The following is a 5789-nucleotide window of genomic DNA, read 5'->3' as shown; positions in this document are numbered from 1 at the left end:
TGTGCAGGGAGAGTCGTCTTTGGGCCGGTGAAGGCAGAGGGGCGTACTTCTGAGCCCAAACCCTGCATGGGCAGGGCAGTTCCAGCCTGTATCTGTTGGGGTCTAGTCTGTCTAGTCACCGTGCCGCGTCTGAAATTTTCTGCAGGTCTTGATGTCCTCTTTTGTGGTCAAGGCACGCCGGGCTTTTGCTGCGGCCTTGCAGCCCGCCTCGCCATCCGGAAGAGGTACTCTTCCGTTTTCTTGGATCCCTGTTGTGGGACTCGTTCCGCATATCCTCTGCGTCTTTAGGCCTTTAAAAGGGGCTTCTTGCCCGTCCATCTAGCCAGTTGCGGCCACATCTCTTTGGAACCCTGCACGGTTCATGGCTTTTCCAGGGCTGCCATAGGTTCTCCCTCGGAGCCCTGTCCATTGCCTTGCCCATTGGCAGGGGTGGTCCCGGAGTCCTCTTTGTCGCTGTGAGTCTTCTTTTGTCCCGGTTCGCGACGTTGGTCTTGTGTGCTGGTGTTCTGTGTGTATTTGTGTCTGGTTGGAGCTGCTCTGCCTGGTGCGTAGAGGAATTGCTAAGAGTCAGCCGAGGTAGAGTGGCCTGATTGCGGGCTTAAGGTTTTGACGAGACTAGACGTTGCAGTCTAGGGGCGTCCATTACTTTGCAGTCTTGGGGCGTCCATTACTTTGCAGAAGTAGCAGCCCTTGGTGTGGCGGGTGAGGAGGGTAGTTTCTGCTACTCTCTGGAGCCACAGAGGGGACGACCAAAACTGCGTGGGAGAAGGCAGTGGGAGCGGTGGCGAAGGGGTTTGTACGTGAAGGGAGCGGCAATTCATGTTTGGGTTTGGTTGTGGACTAGCTTAGCGTGGCTCTAAGGCCCAGTAGAGGCGGCCTCAGTAAAAGCAAGCGAGAGGCTTGGATTTCTTAGGGCGTTGCTGAGCGTCAGGGTGATGTCTTTGCTGTTGTGTTTTTCAGAGGTAGAGGCCGGACCTGTGCGCCGAGAGGCACGGACGGAGATGTGTGCGGGCGAGCGCCCTAGCGAGGTGGGTCTGCTGCGGTGTCGGTGGGAAGATGTGGCCGGGGGCTGTGCGACTAGATAATGGGTTTTGGTTTTGCTTTGAAGGTACGGGGCCGTGGGCAAAGCAGTAGAGTGGCAGAGGAGCTAGCTTGGATGGAGAGAGCAAGGGTGAGTTGCGTGGAGCAGCAGTTGTTGTTCATGTGTCCTCGAGTCCGTGAAGGTACAGCCGTCCTTGACTGCTTGTGGATTCCAGGTGGAGCGCGTCCTCGACGTGTCAGCCCAAGGTGATGGAGGTTCGGTGGCCGAGCGGTGAAGGTAACGTAGCGGGAGATGGGATTCGCTGGGAGCTGCCTGTCTATTTGGGTTGTGCCTAAGCAGGTCTCTTCTTGCAGGTTCAGCCTGCGGCGTCAGAGGGGCCCAGCTTGGTGTCAGCAAACGGCGTGAGAAGGTGAAGTGCTTGTCCGAGGTGGTGTCTAAGAGCCAAGTGCTATGTAGCAACTCAGCTGAGCGTTTTTGGTTTTGGCAGGTGCTGTTCGGGGGGCGTCTGGAAGAGGGTGAGCGCCTGAGGGGAGACTGGATCATCGTGAGGAGGAGCGTGGGAGTGTAGATTTCTCATGGTCACAAAAGGAGATTTTGGTCTTGGAACTGCAGGTGCCCCAGGCGGTGTCAGCTGCCGGTTCTGACGTTTGAGCGAGCAAGGGGCAGGTGAGCAGAATGCCCGTGTGGTTTTGCGATGGGTGACGGGGCGTAGTAGAAGATGTTGGCGGTGTGGTGCCGACGGCTGGCACTGTGTTTTCCTCTTTGTTTTTTTCTTGCAGATGCTGAAGAGGAACCCCGTGACTGCAGGATTATTACCGTTAGCCGCTGTGATTTGAGCTGCTTTGGCCCAGGACAGCTTGAGTCGTGGCCCTCTGAAAGCCAAGTTGAGGGAGCAGAGGTGGGAAGCGGGAGGCGGGTTGGGGCTAGCAGGGAGGGGTTTTGAAGGTAGCCTAGGCTGTGCAGGGAGAGTCGTCTTTGGGCCGGTGAAGGCAGAGGGGCGTACTTCTGAGCCCAAACCCTGCATGGGCAGGGCAGTTCCAGCCTGTATCTGTTGGGGTCTAGTCTGTCTAGTCACCGTGCCGCGTCTGAAATTTTCTGCAGGTCTTGATGTCCTCTTTTGTGGTCAAGGCACGCCGGGCTTTTGCTGCGGCCTTGCAGCCCGCCTCGCCATCCGGAAGAGGTACTCTTCCGTTTTCTTGGATCCCTGTTGTGGGACTCGTTCCGCATATCCTCTGCGTCTTTAGGCCTTTAAAAGGGGCTTCTTGCCCGTCCATCTAGCCAGTTGCGGCCACATCTCTTTGGAACCCTGCACGGTTCATGGCTTTTCCAGGGCTGCCGTAGGTTCTCCCTCGGAGCCCTGTCCATTGCCTTGCCCATTGGCAGGGGTGGTCCCGGAGTCCTCTTTGTCGCTGTGAGTCTTCTTTTGTCCCGGTTCGCGACGTTGGTCTTGTGTGCTGGTGGTCTGTGTGTATTTGTGTCTGGTTAGAGCTGCTCTGCCTGGTGCGTAGAGGAATTGCTAAGAGTCAGCCGAGGTAGAGTGGCCTGATTGCGGGCTTAAGGTTTTGACGAGACTAGACATTGCAGTCTAGGGGCGTCCATTACTTTGCAGTCTTGGGGCGTCCATTACTTTGCAGAAGTAGCAGCCCTTGGTGTGGCGGGTGAGGAGGGTAGTTTCTGCTACTCTCTGGAGCCACGGAGGGGACGACCAAAACTGCGTGGGAGAAGGCAGTTGGAGCGGTGGCGAAGGGGTTTGAACGTGAAGGGAGCGGCAATTCATGTTTGGGTTTGGTTGTGGACTAGCTTAGCGTGGCTGTAAGGCCCAGTAGAGGCGGCCTCAGTAAAAGCAAGCGAGAGGCTTGGATTTCTTAGGGCGTTGCTGAGCGTCAGGGTGATGTCTTTGCTGTTGTGTTTTTCAGAGGTAGAGGCCGGACCTGTGCGCCGAGAGGCACGGACGGAGATGCGTGCGGGCGAGCGCCCTAACGAGGTGGGTCTGCTGCGGTGTCGGTGGGAAGATGTGGCCGGGGGCTGTGCGACTAGATAATGGGTTTTGGTTTTGCTTTGAAGGTACGGGGCCGTGGGCAAAGCAGTAGAGTGGCAGAGGAGCTGGCTTGGGTGAAGAGAGCAACGGTGAGTTGCGTGGAGCAGCAGTTGTTGTTCATGTGTCCTCGAGTCCGTGAAGGTACAGCCGTCCTTGACTGCTTGTGGATTCCAGGTGGAGCGCGTCCTCGACGTGTCAGCCCAAGGTGATGGAGGTTCGGTGGCCGAGCGGTGAAGGTAACGTAGCGGGAGATGGGATTCGCTGGGAGCTGCCTGTCTATTTGGGTTGTGTCTAAGCAGGTCTCTTCTTGCAGGTTCAGCCTGCGGCGTCAGAGGGGCCCAGCTTGGTGTCAGCAAACGGCGTGAGAAGATGAGGTGGTTGTCCGAGGTGGTGTCGAAGAGCCAAGTGCTATGTAGCAACTCAGCTGAGCGTTTTTGGTTTTGGCAGGTGCTGTTCGGGGAGCGTCTGGAAGAGGGTGAGCGCCTGAGGGGAGACTGGATCATCGTGAGGAGGAGCGTGGGAGTGTAGATTTCTCATGGTCACAAAAGGAGATTTTGGTCTTGGAACTGCAGGTGCCCCAGGCGGTGTCAGCTGCCGGTTCTGACGTTTGAGCGAGCAAGGGGCAGGTGAGCAGAATGCCCGTGTGGTTTTGCGATGGGTGACGGGGCGTAGTAGAAGATGTTGGCGGTGTGGTGCCGACGGCTGGCACTGTGTTTTCCTCTTTGTTTTTTTCTTGCAGATGCTGAAGAGGAACCCCGTGACTGCAGGATTATTACCGTTAGCCGCTGTGATTTGAGCTGCTTTGGCCCAGGACAGCTTGAGTCGTGGCCCTCTGAAAGCCAAGTTGAGGGAGCAGAGGTGGGAAGCGGGAGGCGGGTTGGGGCTAGCAGGGAGGGGTTTTGAAGGTAGCCTAGGCTGTGCAGGGAGAGTCGTCTTTGGGCCGGTGAAGGCAGAGGGGCGTACTTCTGAGCCCAAACCCTGCATGGGCAGGGCAGTTCCAGCCTGTATCTGTTGGGGTCTAGTCTGTCTAGTCACCGTGCCGCGTCTGAAATTTTCTGCAGGTCTTGATGTCCTCTTTTGTGGTCAAGGCACGCCGGGCTTTTGCTGCGGCCTTGCAGCCCGCCTCGCCATCCGGAAGAGGTACTCTTCCGTTTTCTTGGATCCCTGTTGTGGGACTCGTTCCGCATATCCTCTGCGTCTTTAGGCCTTTAAAAGGGGCTTCTTGCCCGTCCATCTAGCCAGTTGCGGCCACATCTCTTTGGAACCCTGCACGGTTCATGGCTTTTCCAGGGCTGCCGTAGGTTCTCCCTCGGAGCCCTGTCCATTGCCTTGCCCATTGGCAGGGGTGGTCCCGGAGTCCTCTTTGTCGCTGTGAGTCTTCTTTTGTCCCGGTTCGCGACGTTGGTCTTGTGTGCTGGTGGTCTGTGTGTATTTGTGTCTGGTTGGAGCTGCTCTGCCTGGTGCGTAGAGGAATTGCTAAGAGTCAGCCGAGGTAGAGTGGCCTGATTGCGGGCTTAAGGTTTTGACGAGACTAGACATTGCAGTCTAGGGGCGTCCATTACTTTGCAGTCTTGGGGCGTCCATTACTTTGCAGAAGTAGCAGCCCTTGGTGTGGCGGGTGAGGAGGGTAGTTTCTGCTACTCTCTGGAGCCACGGAGGGGACGACCAAAACTGCGTGGGAGAAGGCAGTTGGAGCGGTGGCGAAGGGGTTTGTACGTGAAGGGAGCGGCAATTCATGTTTGGGTTTGGTTGTGGACTAGCTTAGCGTGGCTGTAAGGCCCAGTAGAGGCGGCCTCAGTAAAAGCAAGCGAGAGGCTTGGATTTCTTAGGGCGTTGCTGAGCGTCAGGGTGATGTCTTTGCTGTTGTGTTTTTCAGATGTAGAGGCCGGACCTGTGCGCCGAGAGGCACAGACGGAGATGCGTGCGGGCGAGCACCCTAGCGAGGTGGGTCTACTGCGGTGTCGGTGGGAAGATGTGGCCGGGGGCTGTGCGACTAGATAATGGGTTTTGGTTTTGCTTTGAAGGTACGGGGCCGTGGGCAAAGCAGTACAGTGGCAGAGGAGCTGGCTTGGATGGAGAGAGCAACGTTGAGTTGAGTGGAGCAGCAGTTGTTGTTCATGTGTCCTCGAGTCCGTGAAGTTACAGCCGTCCTTGACTGCTTGTGGATTCCAGGTGGAGCGCATCCTCGACGTGTCAGCCCAAGGTGATGGAGGTTCGGTGGCCGAGCGGTGAAGGTAACGTAGCGGGAGATGGGATTCGCTGGGAGCTGCCTGTCTATTTGGGTTGTGTCTAAGCAGGTCTCTCCTTGCAGGTTCAGCCTGCGGCGTCAGAGGGGCCCAGCTTGGTGTCAGCAAACGGCGTGAGAAGGTGAGGTGGTTGTCCGAGGTGGTGTCGAAGAGCCAAGTGCTATGTAGCAACTCAGCTGAGCGTTTTTGGTTTTGGCAGGTGCTGTTCGGGGAGCGTCTGGAAGAGGGTGAGCGCCTGAGGGGAGACTGGATCATCGTGAGGAGGAGCGTGGGAGTGTAGATTTCTCATGGTCACAAAAGGAGATTTTGGTCTTGGAACTGCAGGTGCCCCAGGCGGTGTCAGCTGCCGGTTCTGACGTTTGAGCGAGCAAGGGGCAGGTGAGCAGAATGCCCGTGTGGTTTTGCGATGGGTGACGGGGCGTAGTAGAAGATGTTGGCGGTGTGGTGCCGACGGCTGGCACTG

The sequence above is a fragment of the Phaenicophaeus curvirostris genome, unplaced genomic scaffold (assembly GCF_032191515.1).
Source record: "Phaenicophaeus curvirostris isolate KB17595 unplaced genomic scaffold, BPBGC_Pcur_1.0 scaffold_129, whole genome shotgun sequence".
In the NCBI taxonomy this organism is placed as follows: domain Eukaryota; kingdom Metazoa; phylum Chordata; class Aves; order Cuculiformes; family Cuculidae; genus Phaenicophaeus; species Phaenicophaeus curvirostris.
The sequence above is the reverse complement of the archived record's forward strand: the minus strand, read 5'-3'. Positions refer to the sequence as shown.